The sequence below is a fragment of the Myotis davidii genome, unplaced genomic scaffold (assembly GCF_000327345.1).
Source record: "Myotis davidii unplaced genomic scaffold, ASM32734v1 scaffold6, whole genome shotgun sequence".
Classification (NCBI taxonomy): Eukaryota; Metazoa; Chordata; class Mammalia; order Chiroptera; family Vespertilionidae; genus Myotis; species Myotis davidii.
Genome location: NW_006383011.1, coordinates 18,481,559 through 18,503,257, shown reverse-complemented (window position 1 = coordinate 18,503,257; position 21,699 = coordinate 18,481,559). Strand labels below are relative to the sequence as shown.

The 21,699-nt window shown below is 49.9% G+C and overlaps 1 long non-coding RNA gene across 1 annotated transcript; it reads right to left on the bottom strand.

Annotated features, from left to right (window-relative positions):
• Window positions 1–2,403: 2,403 nt before the first annotated feature.
• On the bottom strand, window positions 2,404–20,285 carry LOC107181606. The gene is made up of 3 exons (XR_001512267.1): window positions 20,153–20,285; window positions 4,359–4,559; window positions 2,404–3,229 (listed from the first exon to the last, which is right to left on the bottom strand). It is a non-coding gene; the product is annotated as an uncharacterized LOC107181606 (long non-coding RNA).
• Between the last annotated feature and the right edge of the window lie 1,414 nt (window positions 20,286–21,699).

The window sequence follows — 21,699 nt, the reverse complement described above, 5'->3', positions numbered from 1 at the left end:
GTAGGGAGTGTGCAGAAGGCAGCTGATCAATGTTTCTCGCTCATCGATGTTTCTAACTCTCTCTCTCTCTCTCTTCCTCTCTGTAAAAAATCAATAAAATATATTAAAAAAAAAGAATAGAATCTACCACGGACTGTGCCACTTCTCCTCTGACATGAGTCATATCAGCGGTCCCCTCCCCTCTGCTCTAGTCCCCAGACGTCCTGGAGCAGAGCGGTGGGAGCAGAAGGACTGAGCATTTCACCCACAGAGGCTGAGTCCCTGCCAGGCCAGGCCGGGCCACGGATGGAGGCTCTGTCTGCGGAGCTGGACGAAATGTGGGACGAGGTGCTGGTGAAGATGGGCTCCTCCAGGAGAACAGGAGAGAAGCTGCGCGCCTGGGTCACCTGGTGTGAGTGACTGGCTCCCGGCTACAGCAGCGAAGGTGCGGCCCAGAGGACTGCCCTCGGCTCCCTGTCCCACCACCCCGCCCCAGGGGCACACACAGACCTTCACCAAGCACTCAGTGCAGGAGGTGTTTCCCCCGAACTAATGGGGTCAACCTGTTCTTTACCTCCAACCTGTTTTTAAAAGGACTCTCCTGGTGTGTTTTTTTTCCCCTTTCCTTAATTGCAGAATATTTTTATAACATACTTTGAACAGAATAAACAGAACCTGGCAAAACAGTTATTAAAGAGCTATAAAACAGTTTCCTCACATTTGCCCTCTTTTATTTCTTCCTCTTTCCGATGGGCCGGGCTCAGCTGGGGCTGGGGTGAGTGAACCTCAGTGAATGAGCTGGGAATTAGTGAGGGGACATCTGACAAGATGCCCAGGAGTCCAGCCCACATCCCTTCGGGCAAATTCTTGCGCAGCCACATTTTGTTAATTTACAGGCTTCAGAGCACTCGGTTCTCAGGTCCCGGGGCTATGGGCTGCGCTGATGTTACAACAGGTGCAGGTGGCCTCTTTTCCCATCACTTCAGGCCCATCACGTCATCCGCCCCCCTCCCCCCTTTCAGATGCCTGCCATCCTTTCCCCTCCCCCCTTTCAGATGCCTGCGCTCCACCATTGGAACCCCATGCCTCTGAGCCTAGCATAGGTGTTGGGAAGGACCAGAGCCAGGGCTGCAGGAAGGCGCTGGGGGCTTTGGAGAAGCAGGAGGGGTTTTTGGAGGTGGGACAGTGGGACCAAGAGGGGCTGGGAGAGTGACCCAGGAGGGAGACCAACTCTGACAACTGCTGCCTTGGGCTCTCGCTGGCCCTGACCATCTCCTGCAGTTGAGCAGAAAAGGGTGCAGCCAGAATGGGCACATGGATGCATCCGTCGTGCTTGTGTCCCTGGGTGGATGGAGGACAGGAATGGGAGCAACTGGGGGACAAGCTGGGCCTCCTTCCTCCCACCTGGGCCCCATGGCAGGCAGGGGTCTGAGCGGTCCCACGCTGCCCAGCCTCCACACGGTGTCTTTGTTGGGGTGGGTGGGCTGGGAGGAGGGCCCTGGTCTGAGGCCTGGGCATCTCTATGAGGGATGAGGGGGGTGGGTATTGAGAAGGAGCTCTTTCCCGTTCTCAGCTGGCCTCACACTCAGACCCTCAGGGTGCCGGACGGAAAGGGAAGTGCCCGGGGCCTGGACACACCACTTCGGCCACCTCCGGTGTGATGTGTCATGCGGGTTTCTCAAGGTAAGCACTGGACATGCTCTGCTGGAACTTCCTCCTGAGCCCTGGGTGGCCGACAAGCTCATTTACTCTGAGGACTCGTGACTAATAATGGTGGGAGCCTTCTCCTTGCCCAGAAGGCTCTGCCTGTAGTGAAGAGAAAAGGCCCACTAGCAGCTGGATCGCCAGTGGAAGGGAGGAGAGCGAGAGAATTGGAGGCAGGGAGCCTTTCTGCTCACTCCCATCACGAAAGAAACATCAATCAGCGCCTCCTGCACACCCCCTACTGGGGATGTGCCTGCAACCAAGGTACATGCCCTTGACCAGAATCAAACCTGGGACCCTTCAGTCCGTAGGCCGACACTCTATCCACTGAGCCAAACCGGTTAGGGCTTATTTTTATATATTTAAATGCCATTTAACAAAGAAAAATCAAACAAAAAAATGAATTCGCGTGTCACCTCTGACACGCAGGTCATAGGTTCGCCATCACTGCTAGCCGGCCCCGTATCGGTGGAAGATGCTGGAGTTGGCAGAGCTGTTTTCCAGAGGGAAACTGATTTGAGCCTCCCACCCACTGAGAGAGGCAGGCAGGGGAAGGACGATTCTCACCACTGGCAAATAAAGCAACTGAGGCCCAGAGAGGTCGAGGATGCGTCCAAGGCCACACAGCCCGATGGTGGCAGAGCCGGGACAGGGAGTCGATTCTTCTCAGACACACAGGCGCAGCCTGAGGACACGGCAAAGGCTCAAGGCCCTGGGGGTGGTGGAGAAGGTGGGAGACTCGGACCTGCGTTAGGGGCTGAACTCCATCCCTTTCTCATAAGTTAGCTGACATCTCAGAGCCTCAGTTTCCTCACTAGTAAAGTGGGGACAATGCCCCTTTTCGCTCACTTAGCGGGGTTATTGTGAGGCTGAAAACTGAGATAATGTGACTGAAGAATAGCTGCAAAAGGCAAAGGCTGCCCACACACTCGATTCCAGGAAGTGAGGGCTGGACTCTCTTCCCACTATTCACACCCTTCCTTTGGGGGAGGCAGCCGGCTCCGAAATAGCCTTCACTTCTGTCCGCCCCCTTCCCCCCGGGATCGGGCTGAGTGTTTTCTTCTTGAAAAACAACAACAAAAAAATCAAAGCAGTTGCAGAAAAACCAAAAGCTCATTTCTGCTTCCCCTCGGCTGCCCCTTGCTCTCCGGGGCCAAGAGGAGAGGATGTAGCCAGAGGCCTGGGCTCGGCTGGGGCCTGGGCGAGTCCTCACTGCCCGGCAAGAGCCATCAGGAGAGACCTGGACAGCCTTTGTCATCTGTCCAGAGGCCAACGCTGGTACCGCTCTGAGGTGTGGGACCCTGGGCTTCCTGGAGAGATGGGGCAGGGAGGCGAGGGGCCTCGCTGTTTCAGGCCAGGCTGCCTGGGAGCACCAGCAAGCCACCCGGATCCGCCCAGAGCAATGCATCTGCCCTCCTACCCAGAAATGCTTTTTCATTTCCACTGACACCTTTCTGGCCATCTGCACAGTGGAGCTGAGAGTCCCGAGCGCCTCTTTTCCCTCTAATGATCAGCAGATGAGTTTCCAGGGCGTGTTTATCTTTGTCTAGAAAGAGACAGACCAGTTTCGGAGGGGAAACAAAACCCGCGGCACATGTGTTGTGCGGCACAGCCGGGTCCCTGCCCCAGGGTGGTGGCTGCCGCCCCACCTCCCCACGCCCCACCAGGGTCTTCCCCTGAGATGGTCAGGTGGGCCCACTGGTTCGTCCGTGTCTCCTCAAATGTGTCTGAGGCTGCCTTCACTCAGCACTTGGCCACGACAGCCCAAGGGCTCCACGGAGAAGCACGGAGCCCACAGCACGGACGAGCTCCGTGTGGATTTTAGACACTTGGGCGCAGTGCTGTCCGCAGCAGCCTCAGACAATGGAAGGTATGTGTCTGGTGTTAATGACCAGGTCCTCTTCCGCAGGGACGGAGGGAGGAACGTGCCAGTTCACGCTCCAGCCCGGTTTCTGACAGTGTCCAGGCTCTGCCCTTTCCTCTGACCTTGCCCTTGTTCCAACCATTTGCCCACGTGGTTCCAGGCCAGCGGCTGCCTTTCATCTGAGGGCTGGCAGCCCAGGAGGCCTCGGCTCTCGAGCTTCCCCAGGTTTAGGGGTAGGACACCGGGCTCGGCGGCCGTGTTTTCACAGCTCTGTCTCTCTGCTGCGTGCCGGACCACAGGCTCGTCTGGGGACTGGAAGCACAGTGGGCGGGACCTTGGCCAGGACCTTCTGCTAAAGGAGCCGGCTGTGCCCAGAGCCTTCCCGCTGCCACCGCGGCGGTCGGTGTCATTCCATTGGCAGCCTCGGATGCTGATAGGAAAGGCCAGCTTCTGAATATGGTATCAAAGGGCTTTCCCTCTACTTTATAATAAAATCATTTTCTACACTAACTACGGAATGTTTACCATCAGCTCTCTGTACACACGCTCACCTGTGTTACTGTGAGGCACTCACCCAAAGGCCAGGTACGCGATGAAACTGGAGGTTACAGACATCTCTCTTAGCACGTGTGGTAAGGGCTGGGCAAAGAGTTACCAGGGAGCATCATGTAGGGAGGGGTTTTGTGTGAGAGGCTTGGGAAGGCATTAGGGGATGGGGAAGAGCAGCTGGCAAACACATCACCTGCCTGGCACGGGAAGGGGGCGGAGAACCCAGGATTCATTCCATTCAATTCATTTGCTAAGTATTTACGGAGCACTTGCCGCACACTGGACACTTCTCGGTGCTGGGAATGCAACAGTGAACACAGCAGGCAGAAAACACGGCCCTCGTGGGACTGGGTTCCTAGAGCTGTGCATGGGCAGCTCCATTCGTCGACTGTGGGCTTCAGGTGCTGAGGTCTGGCTGGACCCCCTTTCATTGGCTCCCATTAAAAATAAATTTCACAACATTCTAAATATTAGGGAACAACAAAAGGGGAACAGTCAGGAAATACAAGCAGCGTTAGGGTTGTCTGGCTCAGATGGTGTCTTTTCTCCCCCATCCTCTTCTCCACACTCTGGAGTTACTGTCCTGCTCTTTAGTGATCAGACTCATGCCCGACCTCCCCAGTTCAGGTGGTCACCACCCTAGAGCTCCCAGGTGTATGTTGACATCTCTCAGGACTTCCCTCATCCTGTATGAAGGAGAGACCTTTAGCCCTCAGGTCGCTACGCATCCCTGCCTACCCGCCTCTCAGACTTCTCCTCCCTTTCATAGAAAGTGACTGCATACTGAAGAGCCAGCAACAAAGATAAAGCCTGAGGAGCAGTCAGTGAAGGAGGAAGCGGGTTGTGGTTGCAAAGGGCCTGGAGGGGCTTCTGAGACGCTGCTCACATTTACTTACTTTATTTATTGAGTGTTTGTCGCGTGTAAGCCACTTTATGAAATTAATTAAACTTACTTTTTTTGGTTGTTTTGTTAATCCTCACCTGAGGATATTTTTCCATTGAGTTTTAGAGAGAGTGGAAGGGAAGGGGGAGAGACAGAGAGAGAAATATTCATGTGAGACAGATCGACTGGTTGCCTCCCGCACATGCCCCGACCAGGACCAGAATTGAGCCTGCAACTGTGTACACACCCTTGACCAGGATCAAACCAGGGACCCTTCAGTTCACAGGCCGACTCTCTATCCATTGAGCAAACTAGCTAGGGCTACACTTACATATATATATATAAAATGTATATTTAATTTAAAAGAGATAATGAGCCCAGTCGGCTTGGCTCAGTGGTTGAGCATCAATCTGTGAACCAGAAGGTTCAATTCCTGGTCAGGGCACATGCCCGGATTGTGGGCTCAATCCCTGGTGTGGGGCATGCAGGAGGCAGCCGATCAATGATTCTCTCTCATCATTGATGTTTCTATTTCTCTCTCCCATTCCCTTCCTCTCTGAAATCAATAAAAATATATTTAAAAAAAAGAGAGAGAGAATTAATGGAAATAGCAAGTATAGATAACTCTTTCCAGAAAGTTTGCTCTAAGGAAAAAATGAGAGGGAGTGGTCTAGAGTGGTTTTTTTTTTCCTCCTTCTCAATTAAAAGAAATAATTAGGACTTATTTGGATGTATGAAAATTTCTAATAAAGAGGGGAGAATTGGTGATGCTGCGGGGAGAGGCAAGAACTGCTGGAGTGGCATAAGAAGGGTGAAGGAGTGGGGTGCAGTACAGGAATGGGGGCAGGCCCCAGGGACAGTCACCAGGGGAGCAGGCAGAACACGAGGTGTGGAGGGGCCCTGATAGGCACCATTTTTCCTCTTGCTCGTGCCTCCTTTGGGGTGCCTGCACCCACACCCTCCCATTCCTATCTAGTCCATGGATTAAATGGACTTTCTGTTTCCTGAAAGGTAGACAGGAACTCGAAGGTGGGAGCCGGTGGCCAGGCCTGTGCCCTCTGGGCGAGGCATGGAGGAGCTTATGGCTGGGCAGGAGGTGGAGGTCCCAGCTTAAAATAGGCTTTGGGGCTTTTCTGTGGATTTTTGCCATCAGACGACACTCCTGTGCTGACTGGCTGGTTCTGGGATGGTCACCCAGCACTGACTCCCTGCTCCTCTGCCCATCCCTGACCCACTTCTGGGGGCATTGCCCGCTGGCCACTCGCCTCTCTCACAGGACCCCAAGGCTCTCCCTGTGAGCAGGGGGAGGGAAGCTTGGCTTCAGGAAGGGTAGGAAACCAGCTTTTAAAAAACACATTCCTTGGCAGGTTAAAAAACATTTTTTTTAAAGTGTAAAGACTTAACCTTTGCTAGGAAATGGCTGCAGTATTTTCTTTAAATGAAAAGAGACCATTGTGAGTCGAACTTTGGAAAATACGCAACATCCTGGAGCTGTTCTCCAGGGCAGTCTCAGGCCTTTCCTCCACATGGCTGCTCCTTGCACAGCTGAAGGGACTGCACCAGGGGACTGGTCCTCAGAGGGGCCATGAAAGTGCTGAGCCCCTCCCAGTTGGGGACCTCGGGCAGAAGGGGCCTCCAGTCGGGACCAGCTCCATAATTTGTGGGGCCCAGTGCAAAATGAAAACACAGGCCCCCAGTTCAAAAACGATTAAGACTTTGCCCGGCCAATGTGGCTCAGTGGTTGAGCATCGACTTATGAACCCAGGCCACGGTTCGATTTCCGGTCAGGGCACATGCTCAGGTTGTGGGCTTGAACCTCAGTGTTGGGTGTGCAGGAGGCAGCCGATCGATGATTCTCTCTATCATTGGTGTTTCTCTCTCTCTCTCTCTCTCTCTCTCTCTTTCTCTCTCTCTCTCTCTCTCTCTCTCTCTCTCTTCCTTCCTCTACCTTCCGCTCTGAAATCAATAAAAGAAATATTTAAAAAACACACACAAAAATGATTAAGACTTTCAAGATGGTGAGAGCAGAGCACCGAGTGCGGGCCCTTGTGAGTGAGGGACCCTGTGTGACCACACCGGGCACAGGCCTGGCCTCCACTTGACTCTGGCCAATCATTCTCATGGTGCAGGCCAACTGGGGATTTTGAAACTTCTCCCTTATCCGTGGTCCGCAAACTGCGGCTCTTTGGCCCCTTGAGTGTGGCTCTTCCTAAGCCTTAGGAGTACCCTAATTAAGTCAATAACAAGAAACCTACCTATATAGTTTAAGTTTAAAAAATTTGGCTCTCAAAAGAAATTTTAATCGTTGTACTGTTGATATTTGGCTCTGTTGACTAATGAGTTTGCTGACCACTGCGGTGGTACCTCCAAGGGCTGGACACGGACCCCAGATGCAGGGCAGCACTCAGGGCTTCCTTCTGGGGTCCCACCCCCAGCCCCGGCTCCCACATACCACATCTGGCAACAATTTCCCAACCTGGCTCTTCGCTCAGGTTTCTTTCCCGTCACATTGCAGAGACCGTGCTCCTCGGTCATGAAAACATTCTGGGTTTAATCTGGGCTTGCTTGTAACCTGGGTCTGGGCAATCAGGGAACACAGAGCAGCTGCGTGCAGTGCGAGGCTCCTTGACGCTCCGTGAGCTGTTTACAAGCCTCCTTACAGGGCCTACTGTAAATAGGAAAGTACAAACACGTGCCGCCTTCGCAGCAAATTAAAACCATCCGCCGCTTCCCCCGAATCCTAACACATAGAGGTTTCTGTTTAGGCAGCATTTACTACCTTGCAGGCTCCGTACAGACCGGCGTAGTTCTCTGCTCAGCCAGGACCATGCATTTGTGCCCCTCCAGGGTGCAGGAGGCCCACCACGTTCCCAAGGTCAGCCTGACCTCACCAGCTCAGACCCTCTCCGCACCTTCACTGTCCAGTACGGCGGCCACTGGCCACATGTGGCTCATGAGCACTTGAACTGTGGGCAGCCTGAAATGAGGTGTGTTGCTCATGTAGAGCACACGCCAGGCTTAGAACAACAACAACAACAACAACAAAGAAGATCGGATATCTCAACCGTTTTTCCATTGATTACCTGTCAAAATGATAATACAGCCATGTGGCTCCTAATGACGTTTTGGCTAATGACGGACTGCTATGCAACACGGTCCTGTAAGATTATAATGGTGCTGAAAAATTCCTATCACCTAGTGATGTAGTTGGTGTAACCTTGTGATACAAAGCATGACTCACATGTTTGTGGTGATGCTGGCGAACAGTGTTTATAAAGTCTGCAGTTGTGGAATGTCCTAGGCCTTCACATTCTCTTGCCACTCACTTACTGACTCACCCAGAGCAACTTCCCGCCCTGTGGGCTCCATGCATGGTAAGTGCCCTATTCTGGCGCACCATTATTTATCTTTTATACAGGATTTTTACTGCACCTTTTTAATGTTTAGATACACAAATACTTACCGTTGTGTTGCAATTGCCTACAGTATTCAGCACAGTAACATGCTGTACAGGGGTGTAGCCTAGGAGCCATAGGCTATCCCATGTAGCTTAAGTGTGTAGCAGGCTGACCATCTAGGTTTGTGTAAGTGCACTCTGATGGTCACACAATGATGAAGTCACCTAAAGACACATTTTTCAAAATATATCCCTGTCATTAAGTGATGCAGGATTGTATGACTTACATAATGAATAAAATAAAGTATATTGTGATGTTAATTTCACATTTCTTGTCTCTTTTAAATGTCGCTACCAGAACATTTAGAATGGAGTACATGGCTTGCACTTGTGGCTTGCCTCGTACTTCTGTTGGCCAGAGCTCCTCCAAACGCTTTCCTTGTTGTCTTTCTGTGTCCAAGCCCCTGTGGATTTCACACGCGCGCACACGCACACGCACACGCACACGACAGAAGGAAAACCAAAAGCAGTGAGATCATATGTCTTGACCCCAAATGCCACCTTCTCCAGGATGACACTTTGGAATGTCCCAGGGCCACCTAACATGACCAGCCCAGAGGAATTTGGCCATTGGTGATCTATCCAGCACACGTTACCAAACACCTACAGTTGCAAGGCAATGTAGCATAGTGATGTCAGAGCGCAGGCTCCAGAGTCTGCGTGACCTGGATTCTAGGCTTGGCTTTACCACTTATGAGCTACATGCCCTTGAATGAGTGACCACTCCGTGCCTTGGTTTTCCCATCTGTAAATGGGAATTCTAACACCCAAGAAGAGGGTCAGGATGGTGATGTCAGCCTCCCAGGCTGGTTTGAGGATGGATAGGATGAGGCACAGAAATCCCTTAGCACAGAGTCATTCACTTCACCATGAGCCTTCTGTAGATAGCCCTGTGCCTGAGCTGGGCCCTGGATTTCGCAGTGATCAGCAATTCTGAAGAAGGAAAAGGCAGGATTGAGGGCACCAAGTAAGTGTGGGAACCATGATCCTGGGAGGCTCCAAGGCAGAGTGGAGAGACCCTGTGCCGGCTAGGACAAAATGCCAAAGGGTAGAACCCAGAAAGGTGTCCAGTCAGGATGCCAACCTGGAAGGCCTGGCATAGGTGGGCTGGAGTGTAGCCAGATTGATGTTGGGGACCCAGAAGATAAGTGAGAATAGACAATTCTGTCCTCAGCTGTCTGAACTCAAAGCATCCCTCCAATTGGGGCCAAATTGATGGGCAAGGCTGAGGGGGTGAGACAGGGTCACATTCCAAGTTCTAAATTGGTTCTAGGTAGGCAGACCTGGGGTGTTGAACCCCTTTTTTCACCTTGTAGTCTTGTTCCTATAAGGCAACTGAATTAGGCTAATGTTTGTAAATGAAACAAATAAATCCCAAAATGTCAGTGGCTAAACACAATAAACTTTAGTTCTCATTCACAGCAGTCTAAGGTGGGTGTTCCCAGCCAGCAGGGGGCCTTCCATGTGGTGACTCAGGGACCCAAGCTTCTAGTATCTTGTATCTAGTGGCACCGCCCTCCCGTATGGGCTCAGAGTTCTCTGCCTCCAGAGGGCAGACATGGAAGAGTGGGTGGAGAAGGCACAACCACCTTGGCCTGGATGTGACAGCTATTACTCTCACACAGTCCAGCTGTGAGAATGTCATATAGCCCCTCCTAGATATAAGGATGTCAGGGAAATGACAACCCTGCATGATGGAAGGGAGGGCTCTAGTTTCTGGTGGTTATCTCTGCCCGTTCCCACTCTGTAGGGAGAGCTGACCCAGTGACCTGGCCGCTTTTCTCCCTACCAGGCTCCCGACCTTCCCTAAGCCACCTGCCAGTCACTGTAGCCAGGCCAGATTCTGAGAGAGCTCCTGAAAATAACTGGAGGGAAAACCCATCGACACTCCCTAGGGAATGACCCAGGCAGACACACTCAAAGACCATGGGCTTACACACCAGGCAGCGCAGGGTACTTCCAAAGGCCTCCTCCTTCTCAGAGGCCCTCAGACTACACGTAGGCTCTGGCCTTTAGAGATAGAGCTCAGTGAGCCACATCAGGCTTGAAGTTTGGGTCTGCGGAGGCCATTGTCAGATGAACCAGGACCAGCAAAGGCTTTCTGGAACAGCCCCTGTCCTGGCCAAAGGCAGCTGCTGGGAGGGGTCTCAGAGGGATCTCTTGGGGTCTTCTGGTCTACTCTCCAGGGGGCCCCCGTCATTGTTCTGGTGAGTCCCCACCAGTCAGGACTGGATCAAGGAGCAGAGATGTGAGTGGGATTGAGGGCAGGGCATGACTTATTACCCAATCCCAGTCTCCTACCTCCACCCAAGGCTCCTTACACACTTGCTGGCTGCTGGGAGAACATGACATTAATAAGGCCAACTAGGCCTCAAGTTGCTCATAGTTTTATAGACAAGATGATTAGATGTCTATACTTGTGTTTGATGTAGAGTATGTATCAGGCCCCGCAAAGAGGGGTAAATGGTGAAGACCAGAGAGGCTCCCATGAGCAAGTCAGTCCTTCCCGTATGGGTAATCAGGGAGACTGAGGCCTGGAGCATGAGGCTTGAAGGACGGGGAGGGAGGAAACCCTTTGTGAGTCCCAACGGCGTACCATGTGTGTGGTGCTTTATCATTTCCAAAGCCGTGGGGCAGGCCAGCAGAGGGTGAGGGACATCACCTTCATCTGACAGGGGAAGAAGCAGAGGCGCAGAGAGGCCAAGCTCCTGGGCCAAGGTGGCACAGGAGTTTGTGAGTGAGAACAAAGATCTTGGCCTACCAGCTCTGCACTCTTGGTATAAACTCAGTAAGTATGTTTCTTCCTCAAGGCTGGTCAGAGCTAGGTCCCCAGGTGGGGCTGGGAAACTCGCATCCAGGGAGCAGGGTTCCCTGGGGGCTTCTCGGGTGCTCAGCCTCCCCTACAGAACATGTGTTTCCTGTTTTCCTTCCCCCTCTGGCTTAGGGCAGAGAACAGGGTTTTCCTGAGCGGAAGAGCCTCAAAGACCTGGCTCACGACCAGCGAGTTCTGGCAAATCCGTCTGTTCATAGCTCTTATTATTCAGGATAATGAACCCCTCACCCACCCATCCAAGGATTTTGTGGCCATTATCTCCCCTCACTCTTCCCAAACTCCCTTGACCTGGAGTTTGAACCCAGAGCCCGACTCCCACCTGTGCTTATCAGCCAAGCTCCTTGGCAAAACCTGGGGGGTTTGTGCTGCCCTGGAACCTAGGAGCTAGGGCTGAGGGGTAGGTCTCTGGGCCCCAGGGCCTGGGAAGGAAGGCCAGGACTTTGGCCAGCCCTGCAGCCTTGGGAGGTTCCAAGCCCTCACACCTCCGCCTACTGTTTCCCACTTGTCCTGGGGTGAAGGCTGGGGCCAGTGGTGACATCACCCAGATCTCCAGCCTGCATCATGTGAGGTTGGCATGACTAGGGGCTCCGTGCATAACTCTGCTCCAAACCTCAGAGTCAGCATCTTGTCCCACTGTCTGGTCCAGGGCTCTCCCCTGCTTCTTGGATGGAAGGGATGTGTGGGCTGGGAGAAGAGGAAGGGCAAGAGAGCACTCCAGGTCTGCAGAGCCTTGGACCCCAGTGCTGGCCTGAGCATTGAAGGAGAAAGGCAGGATTTCAGTGAAATAGAGAATAGAATGGTGGTTGCCTTTCTACTGGGAGGTGGGGGAGATGGGTGGATGGCAGTCAGAGGGTATAAACTTATAGTTATAAGAAGAAGAAAGTCAGCGGGTCTAATGTGCAGCCTGGTGACTGTCATTGACAATACGGTTCTATATACTTGAAGTTGCCGAGAATAGATCTTAAGCATTCTTACTAGACACACGGAAGAGTTAACCATGTTAACTATGTGAGGTGACAGATGTGTTATGTTGATGTTGGTAATAATTCCACAGTGCATACAGATATCAAGTCATCATGTCACGTAGTTTAAACATATACAATTAATATTTGTCAGTTATTCCTCAATAAAGCTTTAAAAAAGAAGAAGAAAGGTGACGGCCAGCACGCCCCCCCCCCCCCCCCCCCGTGACTCCCAACCTGTGAATGGGGAACAGGAGGGAAGGACCTTCTCCATGTCTCCCTGCCCCACCCACCCCCACAAGGAAGGGGCCTGCCTTGCTTAGCCCCATGAGACACTGGGCCTGTGTTTGGGAATGGTTCTTAGGGGTGTGTGTGTGTTCTGTCAGGCAAGGTGTGGAGTATAAAAGGACCTGGGGGAGGGGGACAGAGATGTATCTGGGTATGTGAGTTAGTGTGGGTGCTCCGGTAGGAGCCAGGGCCTGGAGCTTGTGAGAGGTAAGATTCCATTCCGGCTCTACGTTGGCCTGCAGCCCACGGATAGGCCTGAGGTTCGGAGGGGAGACAACTGCCTCTGATGACCGGCCTTGGGGCTTTGAAGTCCTCCTTCCTCGTCAGGGCTCCAGGCACAAGCAGCTCCGGGTTATTAGGTGCAGGTTTATCTGGGGCTAATTTAACTTGTTAAGATAATTGTGCCAGAGGCCGCAGCCCTGGGGCCCCCGCTTCAGTAATTACCCTTCTCTGGCCTCTTTCATCTCTCAGGGCTGTGCCCCTTCGCAGAGCCTTTCTGGGTCCTTCCAAGGCCTCGGGAGGGGCCCTGGCAATGCTTTCACATGGTCTCATGTTTTTGTAAAACTTGCAAAAGTAGCATTTCAACCACAATCATTGAAGGCGGCTGTTTCTTTTCACCCTGACTTCCCCTTCGTCACCTCCCCCTCTCCCTCCCTAGTGGTATTGGAATAACTGGGGGCATTTTGGGGATCCAGCTTAGGGAACTTGAGTTTGGGATGCATTTAGTCTAGGCAAATGGGATATGTTTATGGGGGATGCAGTATACCTATATTTCATGAATGTGGCTCTGGGTCACTTAAGTATGTCTTTACAGTTATTGGGGAGGCATGGTTTCCAGGAATCCTCCTACTACCCACGGTGTTGCCTCACCTGCTGTGAGGCGGTGTGAATGTGTCCTATGGCTCTCAGGACAAGAAGCATGTGGGAAGTGGTAGCAAATCAAGATTTGAAATGTACAGAGCCAGAAGGTAGTCTGTGGAGAGTTCTTCAAATCTTACAGTTCATACATGAGACTTGTTAAGTCCTTACCCCCAACTGACCACAATCCTAAAAGTTCACGTGACAGAAGTGGAGAAGCTGAAATAAACTTATCTCCGCTCTGAATAAACACATGCCTATTTTGATTAGCTATGTTGTAGGAAAGACCATTCTATCCTCTCTGTAGGAAATGATGTTATGAAGTCATTGGCATATGATGAGACAGTCAGAGAGAACACACAGCCAGAAATCTAAAGAGTATTGGAAAGGTGTGTCAGCAAGTTAACTTATTAAAACAGTATTCTTCTGGTTTGTGTGTATTTGTCAGCTTTTAAAAATGAATGAGTTGATGTGACTTCTGCCAGGCCCTTCTCTCATCTCTATGTCATGAAGCCCAGGAAACCCCTTTGAACACTTGTGGATGGTGTGTGTGTGTGTGTGTGGGGTGTGTGTGTGTGTGTGTGTGTGTGTCCATCCATGGATGTGTCCTTAGGGACTGCTGTGCCATTGAGGTCAACTGGAAGGCTGCAGGGGCGGGGGTGAGGGGTGAGAGTGGTGGAGGTGATAGTGATGGAGGAAGGAGGAGGGGATGAGGATGATGAGAGAACCAGGAGTTCTCATAAACTCTGAATCCAAACTCTGGAAACCTGGGGGAACTGTGAGGCCTTGAAGAAGATGGCATCAGCCATTTGGCTGGAGAGAATGAGCCTGGACACGCCTGACTCATCAAAGTGCAGGGCCGGAAAGGGCCTGGTTCACCTAAAATGCTGGTGCCTCTCCACTGGGGCATCTTGGGCATCACTCCCCCCCACCCCCCACCATGTTAATGTGTGTGAGCATTAATGTGTGTGAATGTAAGGGAAGGTGTGAGGGAGGAGGGGGCCAGGGCTCTGAGCGTCCCCCCACCCACTTGGTTCAGGGACTCCTGCTTGTGCTGGTTTTCTACATTCAGGTCCCTCCATAAAGGGTCCTGATTGTAGAAAGATCTGGAAACCACCTACTTAAAACAAGTCATTGCAAAGCCAGTGTGTATTAGTCTCTCTGTGTGTTTTGAAAGCATCACACTTCAAGTGCTTTTTAGGGTAATACTCTTAGTTCATATTTTTAAAAATCTAAAACCAGAGTAATTTGTCTTGAAACCACCAAGACAGGTATATGCTACATTAAATTCCGACCAGAACAAAGGAACACTCATTTAGAAAGCATTTTTGTGTGTGTGTGTGTGGGGGGCTTGGGGGGTGGAGGTCCACTTGCATAATCCGCAAGAGGAGTCGGAAATGCTAATCAACACAGAGACGCTTCTGAAGATCCAGGTCTACTCAGAGACACCAGAGCATCGACACGATGCGGCCAGGCACGGGAGCCTCATCTGTACCGAGGAGAGTCAGAAGGCTCTCATCAGACACAACTAGAAACGCGTGCTTACTGTCCATCAAAGGGTCGCAGGCTCCGCTCACTTTGCCAGAGAAGAAATTGCAATGTGTTCTCAAATGCATTAAACATTTCTTCCCATGGGGATAGTAGCAAAAGAAGATATTGGGGTTTAAAAACTCCTTCCATGCTGTTCCCCTGGATGAGTAGAGGTGGGAAGAGCTTTTATAGCAGTGGGGAAAATGTGAAGCCAAATGTGCTTGAAGATGACACCTTTGATTTTTTTTTTATTGTACTGAAAAAGATCAAGTAATATTTATTTTTCACAGTTCATTACAATTTCTTATCTTTTGAATAATTCATCTGAATATTTGAATAATAATCTATTTTAAAAATAGTCTCCTAGTGATTTGTTCTGATATGATATTAAGCTTAATGTTTATATTTCTGTAAATGAATGTCTTAAAGTTTTATTTGTTCCTTAATTTTGGAAATGAAAATAAATCAAATGTTAGTTTCACCGATATAAAAAGGTATTAGTAGTTTTGAACACTTAAAATATATCTATTGCCCTAGCTGGTTTGGCTCAGTGGATAGAATGTTGGCCTGCGGACTGAAGAGTCCCGGTTTCAATTCCAGCCAAGGGCACATACTGGGGTTTCAGGCTCAATCCCCAATAGGGTGCAAGAGGCAGCCAAATATGCACACACACACACATACACTCCGTGTTTTGGTGTTATACAGTAACTAAGGACAGTCTGATTCACAGTCTCTATGTGGAAAAGAACCTTTACTTAGGACAAAGCTACTACAGAGAGAAGTTAAGAGGACTTAGCCCAAGGTCACACAGCTGTTTAATGAGCCACAGAGGATGAATGGCGTACATCTGGCTCTTCCTAGCTAAGTCTATAGCTGTGTTCCCTCCCCACTGCCTCTGGCCCCTCTGACCAGGCCACCAGCTCAGTGTCTTCTCGTGTGTCCCTGATCACACCTCTGTCCCCACCCCTAACGCAGCCCACAGGTTGTGTCCGACTGCTCTTAGAGATGAGGAAACCATGGCGCTCTCTTTGGCCCATCGGCATCCAGCGATCCACAGGGATGCCAGAGACCAAGAAGACGATGAAAAATGGGAGTCAAGAGCCAGTAAGTCAGAGAGGCAGGGCCTGTCTTCTGGGAGAAGGCCCGATGCAGACCTGGGTGGTTTCTGCCACCTACGTGCACCTCGGTGCTGTGTGTCCTGGTGTCACACTGTTTGCTATGCGTTGAGTCGGTGCTGTATTCTCACGATTGGGTGATGTGTTACAAGGAGTGGGAGCCACCGCTCGCTGCCCAGTCCCTTGGTGGCATCATGTGTCACATGTGTCATGTGAAGGCCCAGTTTAGAGCGCTTTCCCAGAGAGACCCCAGGGTTGGCCCCGGTGACTCTATTATATCCCATCGTTTTGCTCTGGGTCTGATTTGCTCACAAACATCTCCACTCTCAACTCTCAATGTGTAAGCAGCGGGCCCCATTCCTGGGCAGGCCCAGCTGCTGGCCTTTCTGCTAATTAATGACTACTGATTGGCCCAAGAGGCACACTCATTATGCCCTGTAGAGATCAAAGCCAGGTCCAATAATCTGCTAAACGAGATGTCAGATTAGGGCATTCTTCTGGGCTATTAGAAAGATTTTTCTTCCTGGGTAAAGGCTTGTCAGGGCATATGACCCCTTCACCCATTGTGAGCCCAGCCAGAGGGCTCTGCAGCATCTCTGCTCCTCTTGCATGTGGACATTTAATGGGTAGGCCTCACCCCAGGGGCACAGGCACTTTGGTGGGGAGCTCAGAAAATGGAAAGGATCCCCACAGGAAAGTCATGTTTGGATAGGGTCACCCCTGCCTCTTTATCCTTGGGCTTGTTGGGAGATTAAGAGAGATAGTAGACTCCCTGGATCCCTGTGCTTTCAGCTATACTACTGACACACTGCCTCAGTTTACCTCTTAGGGCTGGGAGTCAAGTTTTATGTTGATACCACGCCCTCTTCTCAGGAACTAGCCCCAGAATAACTCTCATTTCAAACTAAGTGGATCAACCCAACTTTCTCACCCTGGGGTGGGAATGGAGTCCCAGTTTTTAGTGTTAGTGCTAATACCTGTTAAGGGATACCACTGATTGAATGTGTTAGGCACTGTGTTAAGTGACTAAACACTGGTTTTATTTACACTGTCTGAAAATACTGCAAGTTAGGTATTATTAGCATCCTCTATAATGCATGAAGAGAGTGAAGCTCAGTAATTTAGCCAAGTCACTCAACTTAACTTAGCAGCAGCTCCAAGGGGGTGATCCTGATTGGCTGCACCAGTCAGCATGCTGATTGGTTTAGAAATAGGCACATGACCTAATTTTGACCAATGAGCAAGCATCAATCACTAAACTTTAAGGGAGGTCCTGGGGAAGGAACTCTTTCTCCCTAAATGGTAGGGGGTGAGTATGGGAGGTCTGGAAGTGAGGAAGTCCTCTCACCAGAGAAAAATCTGGAGCATTTGGAGGGAGGGATTGCATAAAACCATGTGGGGCCAATGTGTTGGGTCTTTGGAACCACGGTTTGAACTGTTGAATTGAGCTAAGCTAAATGATTGAATACAGTGTCTTTACTGCTTAAACCATTTTGAATTGGGCTTCCTAGCACTTGTAAATGAAAGACTGATACATAGCCTTTGTCCCAGAGAAACTAGGCCTGCTAGGTGGGTCTGGCCCCCAAAAGGCAGCCCTGGGGTGAGTCCACCTGGGAAGCCAGGAGAGTATTGAAAGCATTCATGGCAGTCCAACACTTACTGTGGTCCTCACTTGTCTTTTTTTAAAAATATATTTTATTGATTTTTTTACTGAGAGGAAGGGAGAGGGATAGAGAATTAGAAACATCGATGAGAGAGAAACATCGATCAGCTATCTCCTGCACACCCCCTCCTTGGCATGTGCCCACAACCAAGGTACATGCCCTTGACCGGAATTGAACCTGGGACCCTTCAGTCCACAGGCTGATGCTCTATCCACTGAGCCAAACCGGTTAGGCGGTCCCCATTGTCTTGCTGACCCCTGTCCCAACTGCCACCTCAGCCCAGCCTGGCTATGGCCTCTGTATTGGTTAATATTAGGACTGATTGCAAGAAACAGACACTGGAAGCGGCAATAGTTTAAACACGAGAGAAGGCTATTTCTTTCTAACTTGACATTCGGGACGAGGGGGGAGAGGTATCCCCAGTTGGTGTGACAACTTGGCTCCACCTGAGTTCTCCTGTGTACCCACCTTCACTCTCTCTACATTGATCGGCTTTGTCAAAGATTTGTCTAGTTTGTCAGTCTTTCCAAATAACCTGGTTTGGTTTTATTGATGCTTGCTATGTTCGTTTTCAAGTTCGTTAATCTCTGTCATCATCTTTATTATTTCTTTCCTTCTACTGTATTTGGGTTTACTTTATTGTTTCTCTCTTCCCTCATTTCTTGAACTGGATACTTAACTCTTTAAGCTGTAGCCATTACTTCTTTTCTTAACACATAAATGAAAATGCAGTTTTCTCCCTAACATCCCTGGGGCTGCATCAATAAATTTAGAAATGCTGTTATTTTAATTATTGTTAGGCTCTAATAATTTCCATTTTAATCTCTTTCTTAACACTTGAGTTATTTAGGAATGTGTTTATAAATTTAAAAAATAATTTCTAAATGTTATTTTTGCTATCAATTTCCAATTTGTGCATAACACATGGTCAGCTGTTATAAATCTTTCAAGGGAAAAATATGAATTATACAATGACTGAGTGAAGGGTTGCATACTTATTCATTGCAGTGGTTCTCAACCTTCTGGCCCTTTAAATACAGTTCCTCATGTTGTGACCCAACCATAAAATTATTTTCGTTGCTACTTCATAACTGTAATGTTGCTACTGTTATCAATCGTAATGTAAATATCTGATATGCAGGATGGTCTTAGGCGACCCCTGTGAAAGGGTCATTCGACCACCCAAGGGGTCGCGACCCACAGGTTGAGAACCGCTGCATTAGAGTATGCTTGTTAATTTAAATCATTACTGATAGTGTCTCCTTGATCTCTCAGTTATGGAGTCTTTTCCTCCTCCTCCTCCTCCTCTTCCTCTTCTTCTTCTTCTTGAAAGTATTACATATGTCTCCTTTTTCTCCTGATGGACCCCCTACCACTTCTACCCCCAAGGGCAAGCCCCCACCGCCCCAGTGTCTATATCCATTGGTATGCTAATGTGCATGCGTATAAGTGAGTCTTTTCCATATTAAAGCCTCTTGTGGTTCTCCTGCCCCCCTTGGAACGCTGCATATTTCTGTCCTGTTGCAATTCTCTTCCCTTTGCCCTGCCATTATTAGTATGGATGTCCCTTCTCAACTATGAGGTTCAGTTTTCCGGGAGGACATGGACTATGGCTTATTCATCAGAGCATCCTTCTACAGCAGCGATTTTCAACTGCTATGCTGTAGAATTTTTAAAACATGCAATACCTCACTATTTAGTTGGGGGCACTGACCCCTTTTCCCTTAGATTGTCAAATAAAAAAATGACAACACCCAACACAACAATGGCCGCCCAGTGGTATTCTGAAGAATTTTAGTAATGAGTTTATGTGTGCCAAGAGATGAAAAAGGTTGAAAATCGCTGCTCTACAGAATCAAGTCCACGGTAGTCACTGATTTGAATTATTCGTAGTCTTAATACCTGCTTTCTAGGTCTGGCACAGGTCCAGTCCCACAGGGAGCCTTCAGCGTTCCCTGCTTCCCCCCCGAGTATGCCACGCAGTGTTTTTGAGCACCTAAGTCCGGAGACACTCACTTTGAGATACGTTAGGTCTGGGTCAAGGTTGTTTCATGTGGAAATTTTGACTAAACTCCTTTTCCTGCTGTGAAATGCAAGCTTCCTCACGAGCTGCCAACTCAGGGCTAACATCCTCGATTGTGGGGAGGGGTCATTTGAGGTTAGGAACGATTTGGACATGGCTGGGAGGAAACTGGCCTTGCTTAGCCAACCCTTTCTTCACGGGAGTACAAAAACATAGTGAGAAATGATGCTAGGAGGGTCATTCAAACAAGACATAAAATCACATTTGAGGTTTGCCTCTTCACATATAAACAACTGCTTTGCAGTCCAGCTCATTCTTAGCCAGGCCTTGAAGCAGTTCCCCGGGGACCACTCCCGGCCACACCTGGTTCCCATTACTGTATCTCCTTGCGAGCGTAAAGCTGCCTTTCTTCAAAAGTGGTGAAGGTGATAATTCACGCTGACCTGCCCCGAGGTTGTCCAGATCAGCTCGTCTGACAGCTTCATGTGGTCACGGTTATCCACAGGCTCTCGTGAAGGCACATTCTGTCCAGACAGAACACAAATAAGTGGCCTGCCAGTTTAACATGTCAGCGGGATTCAGCGCATGCTTCCTTGGGCAGATCCATCCGCACTGCGGTGGACAGTTTTGTCTTATGCACCACGCCCCCTAGGCAGACACATTCACCTTGGATACAAACGGAACTGCCTGCCCTTGCCTGGGTGCCTGGCTGGAAGTCCCGCCTCCTCAGTCCACATAACAGGATTGGGGAGAGCTGGGAGTTGGTGGCGGTGGTGGGGAGCTTGTAGCTCTCATATAGACGAGCTGTTCTCCTCTTCCAATGGAGAGGGGTAAGGAGCCCCTTCTCTTTCTTTCTTTAAAAAACATTTTTATTGATTTCAGAGAGGAAAGGAGAGGGACATAGAAACATCAATGATGAGAATCATTGATTGGCTGCCTCCTACACACCCTTCTAGGGATGGAGCCCACAACCCAGGCATGTGCCCTGACGGGAAATAGAACTGTGACCTCCTGGTTTTCATAGGTCAATGCTCAGTCACTGAGCCACATCCACTGGGCGGCTTTCTCTTTCTTAAAACCAAAGGACAGGGACACCAAGAGACCCACTCTTAAAGGACCCATTGTCCATGTTTCCTGGTTCAAAAATCATTTACCCACATTTAAATCTCTTTTCAGAAAGAAAGAAGAAAATATTTTATGGAATTGTGCCCCTGAAACCTGTACAGTTTTTGTTAGCCAGTGCCACCTCAATAGGGGCAATAAAAAGTAATATGTATATTTTTTTTCAAAATTTAAAAAAAAATCTTTGGGTGTGGGGTGGGAGGGGAGTGATTAACCGGGAAACTTATACGCATATATGCTTAACCCATGGACACAGACAAGAGTGTGGTGAAGGCCTGGGAGGGATGGTACGGGGTAGAGGGTATCAATGGGAAAAAACAACAAACAAAGCGACATCTGTAATACTTTCAACAATAAAGATAAATTAAAAAAAAATCTTTTGAAGGTGCTTGCAAATGCTGTTTACATTTTGAGTGGGAGAATGAAATTTCTGGCCTGCCCTGGGTGACCTGGGTGAGAGGCGGGTTAGAGAGGTGGCACAGCAGCGAGGCCAGCGTTCCTGAGCTCCCCATGGGTTGAGTGACTGCCAGATGAGGCAGCTGGACTTGAGTCCCCTGCTGTCACTCCCTATTCCCTTCCCCTCCCTCCCTCCCTTCCTCCTATTTCTCCTCCACCAGCAGGCTGCCTGTTGAGTGAGATGCACCAGCAGCAAAAGCCACTCCCTGCAGGGCCTTCTGAAGCTCAGACAAGTATCCAGTGGGAGAGCCAGCCCGTGTGTCCAAACAAATAGCAGGGCAACCTGGAAAGGACTTCACCCTAAGTTAAAGGCGTGTGCCCTTCTCCCCCTCTCTCTTCTTTGGGATGAGCTGGATGAACACCAGATGGGCCCAGGAGGAAGTCGGGGAAAGTGAGGGAAGGTCAGATCAGA